Raw genomic sequence first — 21,455 nt, forward strand, 5'->3', positions numbered from 1 at the left:
ATAAGCAAACAGTGATGTATTCACACGATGGGATATTAAGAAGGAGTATGAAGAAATGAAGTCATAAAGCATATGATAACACGGATGAACCTGGAGGACATTATGTTAAGTGAAGCAAGCCAGACACAAAAGGACAAATACTGTATGATTGCATTACTATGAACGAAATATATTGTGTTACATATTGTATGATTCCATTTATATAAAATGTAAATATAAATCAGTTTACAAAAATTTAAAAAAAATTCCTTTTACATGATGACATTGGCCTCCTTTTCTTGATGTAGAATAGAAGACTAATTATGTTTTAGGAATTATGTTATACCTCCCACCTCCGTAGAAGTTCAAGAATCACTGCTGAATCAGGCAATAAAACACTCAATGATACTATTTGTCAAATCAAAAAAAATGCAAAGCTTCTGAGTTGAGAAGATCTAGGGTGTCTAATGGATAAAGTCTGTGATTCCCAGCTCCTCTACCATCAATGTCCCTACTTTGATGTTGATTCCCACTTTATATCAATTTTCCTTTTGCAACTTAATGTAGTTCTGATGTTGAAGTCTGGGACAAGATGTTTCCATACTTATATTTGACGAAGGATCCTTATCTGGAATATGTGAAGAATTCCTACAAAAAATGTGTAAAAGGCTGAAAATTCAATAAGAAAAAGCAAAGAGCAAACATGGGCTTCACAAAAGAGGATGCCCACCCCTTTCTGGCTTTCAGCCCACAGGAGAGATGGCAAAGGCCTCAGGTTATTTGGACAATTTAAACCACAGTTTGGATATCTGACTAAACCGCACAGTTTATATCAATAATAGGAATGACAAAATTAAAAAGGAATTGTTGAGATACTTTTGGGCCCTGTTTTCTCAGCTTGGCCGTGTGGTAGATATTGTAGTTTTAAAGACTGAAAATTAGGGGCAGGCTTTGCATATATTTAAGGAGCTGAGCTCACCCACAAATGTCTTGAGACAGTTACAAGGATTTCCATTTTATGGTAAACCAATGCCAATGCAGAATGAAAAAATAGATTCTATATATCTCAAATGCATGGCTCATTTGCTAACAAAGGGGGAAAAAGAAAGAAAAGAAAAGAAAAAGTCAAAACTGTGGAACAGACTACAACAACTGCAAACAACTCCTGGTCAGGGAACTCCAAATTCAACTAACACCCAAGGAAATATGTCACCAAATTCTCTGGTTCCTGACCTTCCAAACTATATTTTAGTCCTCAACTTACCAGAAGAAAGTAATAAGGTGAATTAACCTGTCATGTTTAATCATTCCCCCTTGGAACTCCATTGGTACCAGGAAGACATGGATTTCTGCCTTTACTCAAAATTTGGTGTGACTATAAAGTCAGATTTATGGTTTTGGGTGATTTCTTTCAAAAAAAGCTTTAGATCTTCACGGATTCTTTCTGCCCAACACCATGTCTGAGCATTCATCTATTTCTATTCCCCAGCTGCACAGCTTGCCTCCACTGGACTGTGCCTCAGCCTGTGCTGGGGAAATGGTGCGTGGGGTAGAGAGGCAGAAGGAAATCAGAAAGTGACATGGTAAATAAAAATATCAGCTGCAGGAGAATCTCAACACGGAGAGTCAAATGAGTGGAAGCTGGACTTGGAGTGCACTGAACTTCACTCAAGAACAGAAGGAAGGAGGTGATGGGAGAAGCGCCCAACAACAGAGGAGGAGAGAGGTGGTGGAGAGAAGGACAGAAGAGAAAGAGAAAAAGTGAGCAAGGAGGAAGACAGGAAAGAGTCCTCAACAAGGTTAGGGTTTGAACAGGTGTGAGTCTAGGCACTTCCTCCTATGGGAAAGAGGACTGTCCTGGAAAAGGGCGAGTTCATTTTGCCCAAGACAGTCTTGGCTCCAAGATGCCTCGCTGCTCCCCTCATGGCTAGACACATGGGCGGGGCACTTTGGGGACCCAGGAGAGTATATATCTTTTTTTTTTTTTTTAATTATCTGCTCTGGTCTTTCTCTTGACATCCCCTCCAAATCCCCTGCAGGGAAACTGCACCTCTTGGAATTCTGAGGAGACCCAGCTCTAGGGATAAGCAGAGACTTGGCCATGAGAAACCCATACCATCCCTCGGTGTGGCTCTGAGGATGAGCTCTGCTACCTCAGGTAGCTTCATTCTTGGCCTCTCAGGCACAGATGATAAAAACAATATACAAGTGGGGATTTCACTGCCTCTAAGTAGGTTCTGTTTGGTGCACATGAAGTAGCTCACACCAGTTTAATTCTGATACTCAGATGAGCTGCGCGAGGTGTCATCACCGAGCCTCCAGCCAGGTCTCATTCTGAGGCAATCTACCCCAGCTTCATCAGCATGGCTGAATGCCACATTCAGTGCCAGCCACTCTGCCAGCCTGGAGCTGTTTGTCCCCTTGGTCCTCATCATGGTCCCATATCGCTATTTACACAGGAGGAGACTGAACTTCAGAGGCATTAAGTAATGTGCCTCTGGCAGAGAGGGGATTTGAACAGTCAATAATGATGTCAAGGGTGGCGGACTGTACCAGGCGCTGCTGGACACAGTGATTGTCCTGGAGGTCAATCCCTTATCCAGACATCCAGCTGCCATTGTGTTAGTCCACAAAGCAGCACCAAGGCTTTCAGAAGCCCTCCTCAGGAATTTGGAGTCTGAAAATCCATCATAAGGCTGAAGGGGGAGAGCTGTGATGTGAAGCCTGACTCAATATGTGGATGGGTCAGCAGTGCCAGCCCACCCAGGAGCTCCTCAGAAACACAGCATCTCAGCCCCCCTTTCTACATCAGAATCTGCAGGACCCAGTTGCCCTCTAGTGCCCACTAAACACTCTGAGCTTTAGAAGCTCTTAATAGATCATGGCAGCACAGCCAAGAAGGCCTGGGTGAATTGAAGCAAAAAATAATAATAATCTAAAATTTTGTAGCACTCCAACAGTGAATGATGGAGAGTTTATCTCAGGAAGTCCATGATAGTTTAATATCAGAAAATCTGATAATGGGATGACTAGATCCATGGACAGATAGTGACTATATCAAAAGATGCAAAAAGGTGTTATTTGAAAAACTTTAAGAAATCTAGGAACAGAAAAGGACTCTTTAAGTTGATAAGGATGTCTACCACAAAGCCACATGATTCATTCTACTATCAGGGACCTCAGTGAACTTATTTCATGATGGGAGCAGGTGTAGGCTGCCCCTGTCATGAATACAGTGCAGTGCCATTCTGGAGGGCTCAGCCCACACAAGGTGAGAAAAAGTAGAGTGATAATGACTAGAATCAAAGAGTCAAAATATTATTTTCAGAGATGAAATAATGACAATTTCTAAAAGACAGCCTTAAGTATCAAAGCACTTTTAGAATTAATAATAGAGCGTGACAAAATTGCCAAATTCAAGATAGACTCAGAAAAACAAATCATGAGGAAAAAGAAATTTCAGAATAATAATAAAAACCTTACCAATATCATGTAGCCTATGAAAAATGCAAAAATCTTATGAAGAACTCATTTTTTTCTTATAAAATATTTCAGACCTACAACAACTGCTATAAGGGACCTAGTGAAAAACCCTACACCTAAGCACATCCAATCTGTATCTTTTGACAAATGGGATTTAGTCTTTCCCTAGGAGATAAAGCATTGCAGTTATGTCTTTCCAATCCCACTTCCCTCTTTCATTCCCCACCCAAGGTAACCGCAATAGCTTGTTTTTATGTTATTACCACCTAAATTTTTTCCCATAAATAACATGTACCATAGTTTTGCATGTTTTCAAACTTATACGGTAAGAGCTATCCATATGCCTAACTTGCTTTTTTGATTGTTCAATGATGTGTTTTTGAAATATATCTCTGCAGAGATATGTAGCTGTGGTTCATTCATTTAAACTGCTGTATGTTGGTACATTATATGAATATAATTTACTACCCATTCCAAAATTTAAAGTATATTATAGTATTGAATGATTTTAACTGCTATATGTTGATGTGTTTTATGAATATACTAAAATTTATTATCCATTTCATAGTTTAAACTGTGTTGTAGTACTGAACAATTTTGAATTTAGCTCCCTGTACAGATGCATTTTTATTTCTCTAGTGGGAGAATTAGTGGGTCAAATATTGCCAAGGTTTTCTATGAAGAACATTTCAAAATCCTATTAAAAGTATAAAACTAGATCTAATATATGGAGAGAGACGTTAATCTTATTAATAAAAATAATAATACCAATTTTCTCTAAACCAAATCCAATAAAATTTGAATCAGTGTCAACATAATTTCAGTTATCTGCAGCAGGATTAAAAAATAATAATAACTTGACAAACTAATTCTAAAGTTTACATGGAAGCACGAAGGTTTACAAATAGCTAAGATAAATTTGAAAAAGAAGAGCCTAGAGAAGTGTGTAGCCTACTGAATGTTCAACCTTGAAACAGGATGCAATGGTCAGAGAGAGAATGACAGATGCAATGGAATAGAAATTTCAGGAAAAAAACTTTTTTAAAAAGGAAGTGTTAGATTATGTAAATGTTACATTAAATGTAAATGTTACATTAAAATATGGGGGAAGGGAGAGCAGAGGAAAGGGGCTGCTGCTCACTCTCCTTTCCGCAGGTGCTCTTTAGCAGGGGCTGTTGGTTACCCCACCTGGCAGCAGCGTCCATCCTTATGACAAAATCAAGGCACTGAGAGGCTGTGCTGTGACCATGTGGCAATGACAGGAACTGGCCAAAGTGCCCGTGCCCTCCCTCTAGCCTCAGCCCAAGGCTCTTCTGTAGTGACCTCAAGTGGCTACACCCACCATCACTTCCCTTCAGCTCCCCTAGCCTCTACCCACCCTTCCCCATCCTGGTCCTGCCTGGAGGTGGCTGCTCCCAGGGGATCTTGGCCCAAGCAGCAAGGACTCCCCTGCTGTTGATGATGATGAGTCTGGGGAGAGCAGCATGTGGTGCCCTCCTCACATCTGCTCTGGAGTCAGCATATAAAGAGCTGCCCAAGTCCAAGGCTGAAATGGCCTGCCTTGCAGTGTAGGAAGCAGACTTGTTTATTCTTGGAACAGAGAGGACAGTGTTCAGAGAGATTTCATAAAATACCTCTTGAAGAAGAAAAGGCTGCAGTGATGCACAAAATGGAATCTACAATCTAGACAAATGGGATGAGTGTGATGCTACAGAAATTGAGATTCTGGGAACAGCAGTTGAGGAATGTTTGTCCTTTTGCTGTGGAAAAACTTTTGGCAAATCAGCAGTGGTGCCTGTTCCATACAGAAGATATTAGGAGACCAGTAGGCCATGGTAGTTCAGGGCTTCCTGAAGGAGCTGCCTTTAAACGCTCTGAGATTTATGATCTTGTAACCCTGAAATGGATTCTGGAGAACAAAGCAGGGATTTCATGTATCATTAAGAGACAGATGTTGGACATTGTGTCTCCTGCAATGGCCTACTGGGTGGAATAGGGGAGAGTGTAGACTACAATGTAGATCACTGTCCACGTGGTGCAGCAGTGCTCCAAAATGTATTCACCAAGTGCAGTGAATGTGCCAGATGATGTAAGAGGTTGTTGATGTAGGAGGACAGGGGTGGGGGGGTGGGGGTATATGGGGACCTCAGATTTTTTTTGAATGTAGTATTTAAAGGAAAATAAAGAAGAAGAATAAGGAAAAAGGAGACCTTTCCTAGAGCCAAAGAAGCACCTATGTGGTCATGTGGTGGTAACATCTGGTGAAAGATCATTACAGTCTCCATTTGGAAGTTGTGACCCCATCAAAGTGAAAACTGAAACAAGAGAAAATTCTGGAATTTCCCAAGAAATGGCAGCTGTGACCATAAAGAAGAATCTGAAGACCCTAACTGCTCACACTACAACATTCATGGAAGCCAACACTCTTCAGAAGGCAATGACAGAATAGAAATGAAGCAGCAGCCAGAGGTTCTACCCTGCACATCCCTTAAAAAACAAGTGAGGACCCTGTGAATGATGTGACTATTAAAGATGATGATTGTTCTCCACCTACCAAGAGATAAAGACCAATGAGCCACCACAGCCCCCAGTAACTGAAACTGTCAATGCTAGAAAATGGAAAGTGAGGGAGTTCAACTTTGAGAAATGGGATGCTCAAATTACTGATCTACATAATAAGCTGAGAGTTGTTTGAAAGAAATTATGCTCAAGTTATAAAAGCCAAAGTTCCTGTGACAGTCCCATATATCTTTTTCCAGTCACATGCTGAAGATCTTTCTGCAGAAGGACTTCCTAGAGGAGTTATTTTTAGATGACTATCTAATCATGGAATTCCTCACCTTGAGAGGATATTACTTGCAAAGGAAGGGCTTCATTTGATGTTAAGAAGCAAGAATTTCTGAATTCAATATGAGAAGATTTACATCTTGATAAACCAGCATTAGTGGTAAAGGAAGAGGGATATACTAGGATCATTAAATTAAGAAAGAAGGTCCATCAGCTTTGCTGCAAAAAGAAAAAAAAAAAATTGAAAACATGGGGCGCACTGAAGCCAAGGCTGTACTTTACCAGAAATTTGAAGCACATCTGAATGATTACTATGTGGAAGGTCAACCAGAAAGCATTCCTTTTAGAAGTCCCTCATAGTATCAAAATCCAAGACTGAAAAAAAATCATTCAAGTGGACAATCAAATTAAATTTGACATTAAAAGACCAGAACTTCTGAATCATAGCACTAGTGTAGTTTCTCAGCCAAGAACAAATTCACAAGTCAAAGAAGATAGGAGTGTAAAAATCATCAAGTTTTGCAAACAAGTGGAAGAGATTTTTTTAAAGATTTATTTTAATTATTTCTCTTCCCTCCCTCCCATTGTCTGCTCTCTTGTGTCCATTCACTGTGTGTTCTTTTGTGTCTGCTTGCCTTCTCAGTGGCACTGGGAATTTCTGTATCTTTTTCTTATATCATCTTGCTGCTTCAGCTCTCTGTGTATGCAGCACCACTCCTGGGTGGACTGTGCTTTTTCTGCATGGAGTGGCTTTCCTTGCAGTGCACACTCCTTGCATGTGGGGCTTCCCTACCCAGGGGACACCCCTGCATGGCATGGCACCCTTTGAGCATGGCAGCACTGCATGTGGGCCAACTCACCACATGGGCCAGGAGGCCATGTGTTTGAACCCTGGACCTCCTATGTGGTTGGAAGATGCTCTACCAGTTGAGCCACATCTGCTTCCTGGAAGAGATTTTTAATTTGAAATTTGCTCAAGCTCTTGGACTCACAGAGACAGTAAAAGTACCATACCTGGTGTTTGACTCAAATCCTGAGTTCCTTTGTGCAGAAGGCGCGGCAAAAGGAATTCCCTTTTGAAGCACTACGTGGTTTGCAATTCCATGTCTTGAAAGGATTATGTGTGGGAGTGTTTGCTGTTAAAATGCCTGAGCCAGTTGTGTCCTATTTGCCTCCTGGAATGGCTAGTAAAATAAACATTAAAGCATTACAGTCCCTGAAAGACCACAAAGCCCTGGGAGCAATTCAAAGTTTCCTGAAATTGAGGTCACTTGGAAAGCTCCAATGACAGCAATCCTCAAAGGTCAGCTGTTCAGAACCCCACCCAGACTAACTGTTCTAATGTGCCCCTCAAGCCTCAAGGAGGGGAGTTTTCCTCTGAGGTCTAGAATGCCAAAATCATGGACCTAAAACAGAAAGTTGAAAGTCTTTTCAGTGAAAAATGTAGTGAAGCTCTTGGTCTTAAATAAGCTCTGAAAGTCCATTTGCATTATTCAAATCTTTTCTAGAAGGCTTTTATGGGAAGGCTTACCTGAGTGTGCCTTCCAAAGATCTTCTCTCTCTCCCTCTCTCTCTCTCTTTTTTTTTTTTTTTTTCTTTTAGGCAAGGGAGTAAAGAGTTTATTAAGAAACAGGAAAACAAGAAAAGTACATGGTCTGAGGTATGGCCATCAGTGTGCTGCAGAGTGAGATGCGCCACCATATACTTTTGAAATTCCAAGGCTGGAGAAGACACTCAGCAACAAAGCCAAGATTAAATTCATTGCTTAAAAGCCTGAAATGTTTGAGACAGCCATTAAGGAAAGCACCTCCTCTAAGAGCCCCCCACGAAAAATAAATTCTTCACCCATTGTTAATACTACTACTGCATCAGGAGTTGACGATCTTAACATCCTTCAGGTGGCAATTCCAGATGATGATGATGGGATCTGTCAAAAATTGAAAAACCTAGACAGCCAAGGGAACAAGTGAATGACCTCTTCAGTTGAAAGGTCAGGAAGCAATTGGTATGGGATTCCTGTAAAAGTTTCTACAGCAAATTCACAGTTAACTCTGGCTGTGTGGTGGTCCAAGGATTGCCCCAGGAGTGTCATTTGAAGGCTCCGGCTACCTGGAATCAGCTCCATGAGCAGGATCCCAGATTCTGCAGGTTAATCAAATTCACAGTCATTAGACCTTTCCAGGTCTTGTGGTTAATCACCAGCTGGTAGCCCAAAGAAGCTGAAGGCCCAGTGCCAAGCCAACTGGAGATCCTAGCAACAAGAAATAAGAGGCTGTTGGAAGCTTTCAGATCAAGCAAGAACCAGCCCCAACATGGTAACCCTCTTCCCTGCTAGGCTTAACATATTGGTGGTTGAGAAGAGCTTTTCAGCTCCTGTTACTGCCCTAGGCTGTGTAATATCCTTGCATAAAATGCCTTATATACAAACCGTTTTTCCTATTTTATATAGAAACATCATCTTTTTCAGCTGTTCTGTGAATTGAGTTAACGACCACAGTGAATGTAGGTTTGGAATGGATGGTTTAGTTTGGAATGTGTTATAAGGATTTTATAGCAGTGCTGGAAAACAACAGGGAAAATGACAGGAATGAATCTAATCAGATATTTTACATATTCAGCAGAGCCTTCAGCTATGGTGTTTATTTTCCAACCAAGTGAAGACATCCCCTACTAGAACATCTCAGCTTCTGTCATTAAGAAAACACCTGTGATAGTTCAGTTCTTCAGTTTTTCTATCAGAAAAATCATTTAAATGATTCTTTGTTCACAGCTCTCCTTAATAACTGAATGAACAATCAGTATCTGTATGTTTGACTAAACCATTTCCTAAGCTTACCCATCATGGTTATATGTTTTTTAATCTTTTTTTTTTTTAAAATCTGGATCACCTAACATTCAGTAAGAGATCAGTATGTGAGCATGTAGATTATAGGTGAATTACAGAGAACCTCTTTCACTTTTATTTTGTCCAAATAAAATGCTTTGTGTATCAAAAGTATAAGATCAGATATGAGTATTTGGGCAAGCTACGTGACAGTACAGCCTCACTATCATATAACCTATTTTGGTGTGGAATTCTTGGAAACACTGTGCCAACTTGGATCAGGCTTAAGGGGATTCCATTGCCATCATTGTTTTATAATGCTACTTGTAAAATTGAAGCTCCTGGGCAGGGAATAGGGGGTAGTAGGTTAAGTATGCCCCCTCTGAGAACTTTGCCAGTTGTAGGAGAATCTTACATGTTCAAAATTTCAGAAACAGTTAAGAGCTGTAAAATACCAGCTACATGAAAAGCCTGGAGTATGTGATGGCATAGAGTTTTCATTAGCTTATGATGATATCCATAGATATAGGGTAATAAATAAAATCCATCAATACCTTTCACACACTAATATATAAATATATGGGATTCCTATGTACCCCACCCCCCTCCCACACTTTCACATATTAGCAACATCTTTTATTAATGTGATACATTTTTACATTTGATGAACACATACTGAAACATTGCTACTAGCCATGCTTTATGGTTTACATTATAGTTTACACTCTGCCCCATAAAATTTTATAGGTTTCAACAAAATGCATAATGGCTTGTATCCATCATTGCAATGTCATCAAGAACAATTCCAGTATCTTGAAAATGTCCCCAGGTCACACCTATTCTTCCCTTTTCCTTCCCTCAGAACTTCTAGTGACCCACCATCCTTATATCAATGATGCAAGTTCTTCCATTGCTAAAATAATAGCAAGTCTACTTAAGTCCCTTATGCTTGTTGATTCCTCAGTCTTGAGGATCTGGGGATGGTAATGCCCACTCTGGTTCTGATTGAGAGGGGCCTTAGATCCCATGGGGGCAGATGGATGGGTTGGTCTTGTTTGCAGTTGTAGATAATCTGTTTTTTAGGATGGGATTTGTCCATCATCATCCTTTTGTTAGTTGTACAGGATTATTCCAATGAACTGGAGAATAGGTGTTGCAGCTCTGCTGAGATTCAGGGTTCATCAGCACATAGAAGTTTGACATAGTTATGAAATCCAAAAATATATATTGGATTATGTTTGTAAACTGGTCTGAAACTGGGCATGATTGTGCTATGATTAGGGATTTGATTGGGCCATGTCATTAGGGCATTGAGTCCCCATCCTTTGGTGGGTGGGAACTCACAGATAAAAGGCATGGCAAAAAACAGAGTTGAGCGTTTCTGATGTTGGAGTTTTGATGTGGAAGTTTGATGCTGAAGACTTAAGCTGGAGTCCCAGGAAGTAAGCACTCAGAAGAAAAAGAAGCAAGCCCTGGGAAGAGAGGACCTGTGCCAAGAGAAGAACACAGAGGAATAAGACAGCTTTTTAAACATGGCAGAAACCCAAGGGAGAGAGACAAAGCCATTCACCTCATAGTCTACAGCTGATCTTGTGGAGAGAGGCAAAGTCTAGAGAGCCTCATAGTCTACAGCTGACCTTATGGATAAAACAGAGGCACTGAGCCCAGGGGAACCTATGAAGTCTGAACCCTGGCAGACATTGGCAGCCATCTTGCTCCAACACATGAAAACAGACTTTGATGAGGGAAGTAACTTATGCTTATGGCCTGGTGTCTGTAAGCTCCTAACCCAAATAAATACACTTTATAAAAACCAACCAATTTCTGGTATTTTGCATCAGCACCCCTTTGGCTAGCTAATACATGGCATATGAACAGACTGAAGATTTAAGTATAGTGTTAATCATAGTTTCAAATAAAAGGGGCAGAAGAGCCATGTGTAGAGAAATTATAAATGAGTCTGTTACATTGGGGAACATATATTCCAAAGTCCCAATGACAGGGTGCCAAACTTCTAAGATTGTCTGCCCTGCCTATAGTGTCTAGATAACTGTAAGATCTCTCAGGAGCCCTGTAGTTTGAGGCGTTGTTTGCTATGGCAGTCAATGAGATCCTGCTGAGACATGCATTAGCATAACATCTGGAATGACCTCCTGATTCACTTTGAAATCTCTTAGCAGAGAGGCAGGGCAAGATGACATCTGAGAGAGTGCACCTCATAATCTCACCTGCAAAGAAGTGGCTAAGTAGGGTTGGAGTCCTGTGAGAGCAGGCTGTTTCAGGGGCTTGCAGGGCAGGAGGTGACTGGACATTGATCTGGTGAGACAGTGACAGAAGAGGTTATTGCAAGTGGTAGAATTTTGGGATTCTGACACGGAGGTCAGAAGTTGTGGATGGGACCCTTCCCACTAGGGATGGCAGCCACCACAATCCCTGAAAACTGTTAGTTTTGCTGTGGCATTCCCAAACCCCATGTTTACTGGATGCGTGGTTCCCAGGTCCATATCCCTAAACCCTCATAGCCCATGCTCCACAGACTCACATACCTTGAGTCCACAATATCCCGGATTTCCAATTCCCAACTCCAGTGTGCCCTGAGGTCCACCTGAAGTCCCTGATTACCCTAGCCATCCACATTTTTTTTTTGAGCCTGGAGGAGCATAGCTGTCTTGGAGAAAGCCTGGGAAGAAAAGAGAGGCAAATCTGCTGAGAAAGCCCAATTTACCTAAATGCCTTGGGATAGGAAACTTGGTCTGGGAGAAGATGGAGTCAAAAAATCAATTAGACCTCCCCTAGCACACCTGAGGGGGAGGGACTGTAGGACATGCTTTCCAAGCTTCCAATAGCATATTTGGGGTTTCTGGTGAGGAGTAGGTGCTCTCTCACTGGAAATAAAAGGTCATTGTCTTCTGTGTTGAGTTGGTTCAACAAGGACCCACTTGAATCTCCTTCTGGACCCCTCATGCAGCTTTCCAGCTGCCCTGGGAGACAGGGAAATGAGGAAGGGAGAAAGGGGGAATGTCAGATCCCTAAACATTTTATTTAACTGCAAAGAGGATTCTTACCTTGAAACTTTGGTGGTTTTTTTTGTTGTTGTTGTTGTTGCTGCTGCTGCTGCTGTTGTTATTGCTACATTGTCTTATGGGTTTTTTCCACTTTATCCCCCCAAGGCCATTTTTCTTTTCTTTTCTTTTTTCTCTTTTTCTTTTTTCTTGCTTACTTCCCCCCCCCCTTTTTTTGCCCTTCATTTTTTTCTCTTTTTCACCCTTTATCTTCTATTTTATTTTATTTTTTTACATAATAGGTGCTGCAGGGAGAGCTTCACATTTGTTGTGTTTCCTCATCCTCCATTTCCTCTTTTCTGTGTGTGTTGATTTTGGCCACCAACACTATCCCCTTTCCTCCACATCTTTCTACCCTCCATCATCTATTGTTTCTCTTACATTCTACATCCATTTGTTTGGCCCCCAAATTGTCTGACTTTTTATTTCTAATACCTTTCTTTTGTTTTCTGTCTTTTATTCACTCTTTATATTATCATCATTCTTTTCACTTTCACTCTCTCATGAAAACACTGGCCTTTTAATACATACTATATTCCTCCCCATATTCAGTTTACTGTCTCATTATAGGTACTCTACTTACTGTTATAACTCTATACAGCTTACTTGAATCTAATATCCATTCTCATAGATCTCACATGGTTCCTCTGTTAACATTTATTATCAATACTACTATTATACATTTTCTTTTCTTACTCATTTTGATTTCCCTGGCCCTAATATATTCATTCAAATTGAACTTAGCAACATAGAATAAGATACACAAAGCGATGAAGACAAGACATAACACATATGCAAAAACAACAACTAATTAAATCCCAAGACTAGACAAAGAAGCCAAGGAACTGATTAAACCCATCAAGTTAAAATGATGACCAGACAGCAACCAAAAACAATAAACCAAACCAATAATCAGGAAAACATGGCCTAATCCAATGAACAAACTAAAAACCAGGAGGAGGAGCAGAACATCAAACAAGTAATTAAAGTTCTCAAAACATATATTAGTGACCAATTTAATGAAGTAAAGGAAGAGATTAAGAATATGAAGAAAACACTTGGAGACAATACAGAAGAAATTGCAAACATACACAAAAGATAACAGATATGATGGTGATGAACAGCATAATTCAAGAAATCAAAAATACACTCTCACCAAATAATGGCAGACTCAAAGAGACAGAACAAAGTGACAAAGAGAAGACATAACACTTATGCATGAACAACAACTAATTAATCCCCAAGACTGGACAAAGAAGCTAAGGAACTGATTAAACCCATCAAGATAAAATGATGGCCAGACAGCAACAAAAAACTACAAACCAACCCAATAATCAGGAAAACATGGCCGAATCCAATGAACAAACTAAACACCAGGAAGAGAAGCAGAACATCAGACAAGTAATTAACGATCTCAAAACATATATTTGAGATGAAGTTAATGAAGTAAAGGAAGAGATTAACAATATGAAGAAAACACTTGGAGAGGAAATTGCAGACATATGCAAAAAGATAACAGATATGATGGTGATGAACACCACAGTTCAAGAAATCAAAAGTACACTCTCAGCAAATAGCAGCAAATTAGAAGAGGCAGAGGAGAGAATTACCGATGTGGAAGACAGTACATCTGAATTCAAGCAGATAGTAGAACTGATTGATAAAAAGATAGAAAAAATCCAGCTAGGACTTAGGGACCTGAATGACAATGGAAAACACACAAACATATGTATTAAAAGCATCCCAGAAGGAGAAGAGAAGGGAAAGGGGACAGAAGGGATGTTGGAACATATAATGGCTGAAAACTACCCCAAATCTACTGAGAGAATGGAAGTACAAGTACAGGAAGCACAATGCACCCCAAAACCATAAATCTCAACAGGCCCACACCAAGACATATACTTGTCAAATTATCCAATGCTCAGGACATAGAGAAAATTCAAAAAGCAGCAAGAGAAAAGAAAACCATTACATACAAAGGAGGCTCCATAAGATTAAGTGCTGATTTCTCATCTGAAACCATGGAGGCAAGAAGGCAGTGCTATGATATAGTCAAGGTACTAAAAGAAAAAGTTTTCCAACCAAGAATACTCTACCCAGCTAAACCAGCGTTCAAAAATGATGGAGAGTTCAAAATATTCACAGATAAACAGAAATTGAAAGAGTAGGCCAACAGGAACACTCCCCTTCAAGAAATACTAAAGGTAGTTCTGCAGGAGGAAAGGAAAAAACAGGAGAGGTAGAGTTGGAGGAGAGTGTAAGAGCAACTAAAAAGACAAAAAAGAGAAAGAAAAAACAAAATGTAACAAACACAACTCCCAACAAAATATGGCTAACATAAATAATTCCTTGAAAGTAATAACACTGAATGTCAACAGATTAAAATCACCTGTCAAAAGATTCAGACTGGGAGATTGGATAATGAAATATGACCCATCTATATGCAGTCTACAGGAAACACATCTTAGATCCAGGGATTCATGGAGGTTGAAATTGAATGGCTGGAAAAAACCTTACCAGCAAACAATAACCAAAAAAAGGCAGGAGTAGCTATATTAATATCAGACAAAATAGACTTTAAATGTGAAACAATTGTGAGAGACAGAGAAGGATACTACATATTAGTGAAAGGGACAATCTTTCAAGAAGAATGAACAATCATAAATATTTATGGTCCTAACAAGGTCGCCTCTAAATACATGAGGTAATCACTGGAAAAACGAAGTGAATGAATAGATGCCTCTACAATTATAGTGGGAAATGATAATACACCACGATCAACTTTGGACAGAATATCTCAAAAGAGATTCATTAAAGAAACAAAACATTGAATAGTATATTAGAGGAACTGGATCTAATAGACATATACAGATCATTACACCTGAATATTGCAGGATATACATTTTTCTAAAATGCACATGGATCATTCTCCAAGATAGACCATATGTTCTGTCACAAAGAAAGACTCAATGAATTCAGAAAGATCGAAATCATATGAAATAATTTCTCTGACCACAGTGGAGTGAAGCTGGAAATCTGCAAGGGCTAGAGCCCCAGATTTCACACCAAGATATGGAAATTAAACAGCATACTCTTAGAAAAACTGTGGGTCAAAGAGGAAATCTCAAAAGAAATTAATAACTACCTTGAAACTAATGAAAATGATAACAAAACCTACCAAAACTTATGGGATGCAGCAAAAGCAGTACTGAGAGGGAAATTTATAGCCATAAATTCATACATCAAAAATAAGAAAGAGCCAACATTGAAGGACTAACAGCACATTTGAAGGAATTAGTAAGAAAACAACAAGATAACCCCACAGGAAGAAGAGAGAAAGAAATAACAAAGATAAGAGCAGAACTAAATGAAATGGAAGATAAGAAAGCACTTGAAAAGATAAACAAACCAAAGAGCAGGTTCTTTGAGAAGATCAATAAAATTGACAAACACTTAGCAAGACTAAAAAAGGAAAAAAGAGAGAAGATGCAAATACACAAAATAAAAAGTGAGAAAGGAGATATCACCACTGATCCCACAGAAATAAAGACTATCATAAGATGATACTTTGAAAAACTATATTTCAACAAAAATGACAATTCAGAGGAAATGGACAAATTCCTAGAAACATGTAAGCAGCCTACATTGACAAAAGAGGAAATTGATGATCTCAACAAATCAATCAGAAGTAAAGAGATACAATCAGTTATTAAAAAACTCCCTAGTAAGAAATGCCCAGGGCCAGATGGCTTCACAGGTGAATTTTCCAAAACATTCCGGAAACAAATAACACCAATCCTGCTGAAACTCTTCCAAAAAATCAAAACAGAAGGAATATTACTTAACTAATTCTATGATGCCAACATTACCCTAGTACCAAAGCCAAACAAAGACACCACAAGAAAGGAAAATTACAGACCAATTTCTCTAATGAACCTAGACCCAAAAATCCTCAAGAAAATACTTGTTAACCATATTCAACAACACATTAAATGAATTATACAACATGACCAAGTGGGATTCATTCCAGGTATGCAAGTATAGTTCAACATAAGAAAATCAAGCAATGTAATACACCGTATAAACAGATTGAAGGGGGAAAAAAATCACATGATTATATCTAGAGACAAAGAAAAAGCATTTGACAAAATACAGCACCCTTTCTTGAATAAAACACTGCAAAAGATCGGAATACAAGGAAATTTTCTGAACATGATAAAAAGTATATATGAAAAACCCACAGCCAACATCATTTACAATGATGAAATCCTAAAATCCTCTCCTCTAAGATCAGGAACAAGACAAGGATGCCCACTCTCACCTCTTCTTTTTAACATTGTCTCAGAAGTACTTGCTCGAGCACTGAGGCAAGAACCAGATATAAAAGGCATTCAAATTGGAAAATAATAAGTCAAAATTTCATTATTTACAGATGACTTGATGATATGCATAGAAAACCCTGAGATATCTACAACAAAGCTTCTAGAATTCATAAATGAGTTTAGTAAAGTCACAGTTTATAAGAACAATGTGAAAAAATCAGTAGCATTTCTGTACACCAAAAATGAACAAGATCAAGAGGAAATCAAGAAACAAATACCATTTACAATAGTCAATAAAAAAATCAAATACCTAGGAACAAATTTAACTGAAGATGTAAAAATCTTATACACAGAGAACTACACAACACTGTTCAAGAAAATCAAAGAAGACCTAAATAAATGGAAGAATATTCACTGTTCATGGATAGGAAGACTAAATATTATTAAGATGTCTATCCTACCAAAACTGATCTACATATTCAATGCAATCCCAATAAAAATCAACACAGCATTCTTTAAGGAACTAGAAAAACTAACTATGAAATTTATTTGGAAAGGAAAGAGGCCCCAAATAGCCAAAGACATATTGAAAAAGAAAAACCAAATTGGAGGAATCACACTACCTGACTTCAAAACATACTACAAAGCTACAGTACTGAAAACAGCATGGTATTGGCACAAGGAGAGACACACAGACCGATGGAACCAAATTGAGAGTTCAGGTATAGATCCTCATATATATAGTCATATAATATTCAATAAAGTCACCAAACCCTCTCAACTGGGAGAGAATGGCCTCTTCAACCAGTGGTGCCTGGAGAACTGGATATCCATATGTAAAAGAATGAAAGAGGATTACCAACTTACACCTTCTCCAAAAATCAGCTCAAGATGGATAAAAGACCTAAATATAAGAGCCAAGACCATAAAGACTTTGGAAAGAAGTGTTCAGAAGCATCTACAGGACCTTGTAATAGGAAATAGCTTCATGAACTTCACACTAAAAGCTTGAGCAGCAAAAGAACAAAAAGATAAATGGGACTTCCTCAAAATTAAAGCCTTCTGCACCTCAAAGGAGTTTGGCAAAAAAGTAAAAAGAGACCCTACACAATGGGAGAAAATATTTGGTAAAGATATATCTGATAGGAGACTTATAACATGCATATATAAAGAACTCGTATATCTTGAAAATGAAAAGACAAACAACCCATTTAAAAAATGGGAAAAAGATTTAAACAGACACTTTTCCAAAGAAGAAATACAAATGGCTAAAAACCACATGAAAAAAATGATCCAAATCTCTAGTTATTAGGGAAATGCAAATCAAAACTACAATGAGATACCATCTTATTCCCATAAGATTGGCAGCTATGAAAAAAAACAGAAGAATACAAATGCGGGAGAGAATGTGGAGGAACAGGAACAGCCATTCAGTCCTTTTGGGAATGCAGAAGGATCCAGCCATTCTGGAGGACAGTTTGGCAGTTTCTCAAAAAGCTAGCTATAGATTTGCCATATGACCCAGCAATTCCACTGCTGGGAATATACACAGTAGAACTGAAAACAAGGACACAAACCGAAATATGCACACCAATTGTTCATAGGAGCATTGTTCACTACTGCCAAAAGTTTGAATCAACCAAAATGCCCATCAACAGATGAATGGATAAATAAAATGTGGTATATACATACAATGGAATACTACTCGGCTTTATGAATGAATACACTAAATCACATGTGATAACATGGATGAATCTTGAGAGCCTTATGTTGAGTGAAGCAACCCAGGTATTGAAGGACAAGTACTACATGACCTCAGTGATATGAAATAAGTAAACCAAGCTGCCTCAGAGAACTAGAGACTTAAAGATAGGCTTAAAGGAAATTAGGGGTAGAGGAAGGATGTAAACTGACACCTACCTGGGTGAAATCTATGATAAGCTGGAGGTAAGTATTTGTACAAGGAAGGGATAAAATGGGCAAGTAGGGTTACCTTTGGGTTGGGCTTTGTGGGCTTGAGGAGGGCTAGGGATGGAAGGATTGTTAATATTGCCCAAGAATTTCAGGGGAGGGTGGGGGACCATATGAACTTAGGAGATTGTCAGATATTTGGTTGAGAGTATAATGCTGAGAAAAATTTTTCAAAAATATAATAAGGAAGTTTACCTGTTTAAGATTCTTGATGGGGATCATCTGATGCAGGACAGTCTTCTAGAGAGTGTGTGAGTGCTCATTTTATTTTAGTGGGTTATATCATTTGATAGAGACCCATATAATGAGAGTGAAGGTATATCCACATCCTGGGAGGACTGATGTTCCCAAATAGAGGGGATTGTATCTTTCGAGAGAAATGGTGGCTCCCAATAGGTTAGGGGAGTCGAGCATGTCAAGCCCTCAACATTGTTCCAAGTGTCCCTGAACATGGTCCTTCAAGCAATGAAGATTGATGGTCACTGTGGACCCTGAGGGAAGGGGGAAAGAGGTACTGAATAGATGGACTCAGTGTATCTGTGTGGGCAATAGAAGTGTTACACAAGATCATGCAAGGATGGATATAAGACATGTTAAATTACACCAAAAATGTATAGCGGCCTATAGGCTAAAAAAGTAAATATAATGTAAAGCATAAGATAACTAAAAATTTAGAAAATTGTATAGTCTAAAATATAAACCACAATGTAAACCCAAATATTACCTTGTTTGAAAGCTATTGTCTCAATATCTGTACATCACTTTCAGTAAATATAATATGAATATGTAAAAAGATTATTGCTGTGGAAGGGAAAAGGGTTTTATGTTGGATATGTGGGAGTATTGTATATTATACACATGAATTACTGTGATCTAAAACTTCTGTTAAGACAAGCTTAATAACTAGGGGGATAAAAGAAAAAGAAAGGATGTAGACACTGAGGAAATGATGGAAGAAGTTGCCTTGCCAGTTTGCATAAGTCCAACACTTATTGCAGTGATGGAAGGCAAAACATCAAAACAAAGCTTTTGCATTTTTAAATTTTGTGATACCACAATTTATTTTTACCTTAATTTTTCTAAATTCATATGTATTCTATATCTAACCTTTAAACCCATCAGTACATTCCATTTTACTATTAATGGCACCTGGGAATATATTGGGCCTCATTTTTGAAGAAGTTTTGGATCACAGAGAGGTTCCATAATGGCAGGGGAGGAATTCTGGTGTGGGATGTTATTGACAGGGGACACATGTTTGGCAGGGAGTTCTCCAGGGAATATATCCAGGGTACATAAAAATGTCTAGATATTTTCATAGTGGATACAATTAAAAACAACTGAGGGAGTGCTGAGTTCCTAGCCAGGGGAGCTCTATCACAGCCCCTAAAGGAATAGAAACAATCCCCCAAGTGCAATGGCAAAGACCAAAAAAGAAGGAAGGTCCAACAATGAGCCCTTGATACTAATGACTATGCTTGTGTGCCTATGCACCTGAAATAAGAACAAGGCATAGAGCTGCAGAGTGCCATAGAGTTACTTCCTGAGACCCTCTGTGTTGCTCAAATGTGGCAAGTCTCAAAGCCAAACCCAGCATGTAATGGTATTGCCTTCACCCCGGCATGGGACATGACTCCCAGGGATGAGCCTCCCTGGAACTGAGGGATTACTACCAAGTACCAGCTGATAATGTAACTAGAAAATGACCTTGAATAAAAGGGTCAACTCAGACCAGCAGAATATCTCAGTCTACATATAATACCAGGAGTTAAAAATGCCTTTTGACCTGAATCAAAGGGAGAAATGGAAAGGACAAATGAGTGTATATGGCTATGAGTCTCCAAAACAAGCCAGGAGGTTATCAGAGGGGTTGCCCTTATGCACACCTCAGCAGAGTTCCAGAGACAGATAAAGTAGATACAACTCCAGGTGTTGGTTCTTCTGAGGGCTACAGAGGCCCCCAGGTTCTTTGGTCATGGCAGATGGAGTTCAGTGCCATGTCAGTTGGCCCTACTTTGGAGTTTGTGTTTCTGTGTGATGGAGCTGGACTCAGATGTGATCTTTGTTCACAAGCCTCTCCTGTTACTTTTACTGAATCTATAGTTGGCGCTGGGATTTAGTGTATACCCAGGAGACCTGAATCTCTGGACTGACCATGTGATAGCCAGGCCCTGAGCCTCAAGTAGACTTGCAACTCCTACACCCTGGTTTATTGGACTTACCCCACTCAGCTAACAAGGAGGTCAAGAAGATCAACCACCACACCAGGGAGCCAAGAGTGCATGCAACTGAAAGCAGGAGGATTGCATCCAGCATCCATGTGGAATCTAAGCCCCCTCTTAGTATTGATGTGGAGTGGACACACCATTCCAGGGTCCACAGGATGGAAGAATAGAATATGGATTAGAGTGGACTTACTGATATTCTATTCATGAAATATTGTGGTTAGTAATCGAAGAAAATGTGGCATTGGTGTGGAGAAAGTGGCCATCGTGGCTGCTGGGTGTAGGGAGTGGGAGGAAGAGATGTGATGTGGGGGCGTTTTCAGGACTTGAAGTTGGCCTTGGTGGTGCTGCGGGGACAGTTACTGGACATTGTACGTGCTCCCATTGAGCACTGGGTGGACTGTGGGAGAGTGTGGGCTATGATGTGGACCATTGACCATGAGGTGCAGCAGTGCTCACAGATGTATTCACCAAGTGCAATGAATGTCTCATGATGATGGAGGAGGTTGTTGTTATGGGGGGAAGAGTGGGGTGAGAGGGGTGAGGGGTATTTGGGGACCTCATATATTTTTAATGTAACATTAAAACAAATAAAGACAAAAAAGAATGAAAAAACCTAGCAGGGATTTAGGGACATGAATGACAATGCAAAATGTGGAAACATACACATTATAGGCATCTCTAAAGGAGAAGAGAAGTGAAAGGAGACAAAAGAACCATGAGTTGCAGCAGTGCTCAGAGATGTATTCACCAAATGCAATGAATGTCTCGTGATGATGGAGGAGATTGTTTCTATGGGGGA

The 21,455-nt window shown here is 39.4% G+C and overlaps 2 pseudogenes; both read left to right on the forward strand.

Annotated features, from left to right (window-relative positions):
* The window catches only part of LOC101442233 (patr class I histocompatibility antigen, A-126 alpha chain-like), an 82,295-nt pseudogene that overhangs the window by 39,657 nt on the left and 21,183 nt on the right, over positions 1-21,455 (forward strand).
* LOC139437277 (general transcription factor II-I-like) lies at positions 739-8,568 on the forward strand (annotated as a pseudogene).

The sequence above is a fragment of the Dasypus novemcinctus genome, chromosome 22, assembly GCF_030445035.2.
Source record: "Dasypus novemcinctus isolate mDasNov1 chromosome 22, mDasNov1.1.hap2, whole genome shotgun sequence".
In the NCBI taxonomy this organism is placed as follows: Eukaryota; Metazoa; Chordata; class Mammalia; order Cingulata; family Dasypodidae; genus Dasypus; species Dasypus novemcinctus.